Source organism: Typopeltis vanoorti, chromosome 5 (genome assembly GCF_054136105.1).
Source record: "Typopeltis vanoorti isolate ZY-2024b chromosome 5, IOZ_Tvanoo_1.0, whole genome shotgun sequence".
In the NCBI taxonomy this organism is placed as follows: Eukaryota; Metazoa; Arthropoda; class Arachnida; order Uropygi; family Thelyphonidae; genus Typopeltis; species Typopeltis vanoorti.
In genome coordinates, this window is record NC_143553.1 from 114,092,501 (window position 1) to 114,095,985 (window position 3,485).

Sequence of the window (3,485 nt, forward strand, 5' to 3'; positions counted from 1 at the left end):
TAGGACAAACGCAGACGAGAATTCAGCCGCAGATGGCATGTGGCAAAAGGCACCGTTAAAGTTAAGTAGATTATGTTTTCAATAATTTGAACGCTTCGGTCGTAAATATATTTACCCGACTATTTTAGTGCAACGAAGTGTCAAGCGGTGAAAACTAATATTGAGCTTATGTGGAACAATTCTGTTAACAGTTAAAAATGGAGCCAACTAATACTTGGCTGAAATCGTATTCAGAAAAAAAAATAGGGTGTGTGTATGGGGGGGGGGGGATTAGCTGCATTATGTTTGAGCGGGCTAAATTTAATAAATCAAAATACAATCTAATATTTAAAAAACTAAGTAAATTCTTCTATAATAAAAAAAATAATAAAAATCACCCCGGACGAAATACAAAATACCAACTCCTGAATCAGATAAAAAATTATAATTTTCTTGTTTTTCTTTATAATAAACTAGTCTTTGTAGCATTTAAATATCGTCTGTTTCATAAGGTTTCTCTCCTTCATCTACATTCAAATGATTGAAATTTTACGGAGATTCTGCGTGTTTCGAATTTTATTTCTCCCCTTCTTAGAACGTTTCTTCAAGTTGAAAGTGTCGTTGACATACGCTATTGTAAGGTGGACTTTAAAAGTTCAAAGCAGTGGCGAATGTCTTTCAATGTCTGCTCGTTTATTGTGTCTCAAATGATGTAATATGTAGAGGCAAGAAGAATGTGTTGTTAATATTGACACTCCATCTATTGGTAACGTGTAAAACTATCATACATTTATGATAGTTTTGTTGAAGGTAGAGAACCCGAATATTCCAAATGTTATTCTAAACACAGAAACAAATACGAAAAACGATCTAAAATTAAAATAGAAATCTGGGAATGATAATTAGAAGTTAAAAATATAACACAAACAGAAGTTTAAAAAAATCTCTAAACGAGGTGTTTAGATGGAACTCGGAAAAATAAAGATCTAACCAAACGTTTAAATCATGTTTTTTTTGTCAAAATGCGTATGTGAAACTCTAATAGAAATACGAAAATACAACAAATCAGGACAACATGTGAAATGAAAACATTAAGAAAAAAAAGTTCAATCTTTTGTTTTTTTAGATACTTCTTGCGATTATTAATGTTATAGAGACAGCATATGGGTAAATGATCTTTTTTTGATAGTGTGTGCAAACCATTTATTCGTAATATCTTCGTAGATGATCCTATATTTTATTATCTTCGTAGATGATCCTATATTTTATTTTATTACAATTGCTAACCTCAAATGCATTTGATTTCAAATACATACAAATTTAAAAATGAGAGAGAGAGAGAGTCCTTATAAAGAGTGGCTTAAAAGTGCGAAGCAAGAATGCTTTTCATTTTCCCCGTTATATCTGTATCGGACAGTGTGGTGATAAGGTGTTATTGAGCTATTAAAGCTCTGATCATGGCAGGAGGGTAAGTAACAGCAATAGCCGAGCCTCAGTTAGGACTTCATTGGCTACAGCATTGCCATCCATTACCCTCTGTTTAAGTAAAGAGGTAAAATCTCAAAAAATCGGACGATCTCTAGGCCACTGATTCGTGGGCGAAAGACCGTCTAAATCTCCGCGTTGGTTCTACTCAGTGAAACTCGACCACCGCTCATTCCGAAGAAAATAATTCACCAACAAGAACCCCTCAGCGGGCCGTGCCGGAGAACACTTTCCCCGGAGACTCAAATTGCTCCCTTAAGGCAAAAACCCTAAGAGAGCGAACTCTCGAAACTCAGCAGGGTAACAGCCGAACCTCAGTTAAACTTCATTGGTACAGCATTGCCATCCATTACCCTCCAAGGGTATTACTCTTTCGACCTCTCGCTCCCACATTAATGAATCGACAGAAAGAAAGGATATAAGCAAACTATCTGCATTAAAATATGGTGTCTGCAAATTAATTAAGAAAAAGAAGAATCTCTCCAAAAAATGAATTAATTTTAAAATTATTTAGACAATTAATATTTAATAAAAATATTTATAAATAATTGTTTCAAAACAAAATATATAATAAAGTAAAAATAAGGAAATATAGTATATGTCAATTCTATTTTATTCGATTATTAAAAATATTACTGCACATTCATGGAATAGTAAAAGATTAATTGATTTGATTCGTATTTTATAAATTGTTTAATACTTTTCATAGAATAAATTCATATTTCTTTAAGAAAAAAAAAAGACAGAGTTTTTTACAATAAAAAATAATAATTAAATCTCTTCAGAAAAAAAATCTCCCTGTATAAGAGCAAGTACTGACTTATACGCGACTAATTTCCTACTCAGACTACTGATGATCGTTCTGATTATTAACCTTTAACAAGAAGAGGAAACAATAATTATGTGTTAGTGTACTCTTGCTAGAAAGCTATAAACTATTCTATTGCCTGTTGGCGCAAGTCATTCTTCCTGCTGTCCATCTAACAGATAAGCGATTCCACAATCATTTGCAAATGTCAGAAACTGGTTTAGCTCGTATATGATAGGACACAGAAGTGTTTACACTTCTTTCCTGTTCCTACCTCTACTATATTAAATTGTGGCTACCGTATGGCTATCCATCACTGGTGAGATACAATACCACGGCTAGGAGCAAAAAAAAAAAAAAACAGCCAGGAATCGAATGCCAGTGACACTTGATGGAGCGACAACTGTCTCATTTCACAGCATCCTTCAAGAAATAATATCAAATAGAAAGAACAGCGGTAGATATTCTGAAAGCTTTTTTAACAGTGTTCAAAAAAAATGGAAAAAACCACTGAAACCGTTTCAGCAAAATAAAGTGAAGATATACTATAAGACAGTATAGTTATTTACAATAGCGATGTTTTCTTTGTTTTTTTTTTACAAAATATTAAGTTTAGCGAATGCAGCAGCTCAATAACTTATGCTGTACTGGATTTTCGAGAGTTGCTATGGTTATGTTACAAATGATTAAGTGATAGTTATTTATTGTGATTTTAATTATTAATAAATTTAAGGTGTATTTAAGACTATCTTTGTCAGTAAATTAAAATTATTTCAATTATTAATATATTTAAGTCATTTAATTACATAATGAAAATGTAAAACTAAACTGAAAAAGTAATTTAATTTAAATTACTGTTTTATTTATTAATTTATCTAAATTCAGCGTTGGTTTTGATTTTTCTGACAGTGAACTACAATAAAAATACGTTTACGTTTAGAAATAAAATAAAATTAATTTTAAAATGCATTTAAATACGTGGTCAAATTTTTTCTGACCATGAATTACAATAAAAATATATTTTACATCGCGACACACACATTGTACATACTTTGCACAGTAGTATGAAAACTCGTGGCAAAATTGGAGAAAACCCCAGACACATCGCAGCCTTCAAAATACGAGCATAAGTCCCCTTAAGATAAAAGAATTTGGAAGGGAAAAATTGCTTCGCGCTTCCACAACACTAGAGCGACCCTTGGTCGCTCTAGTG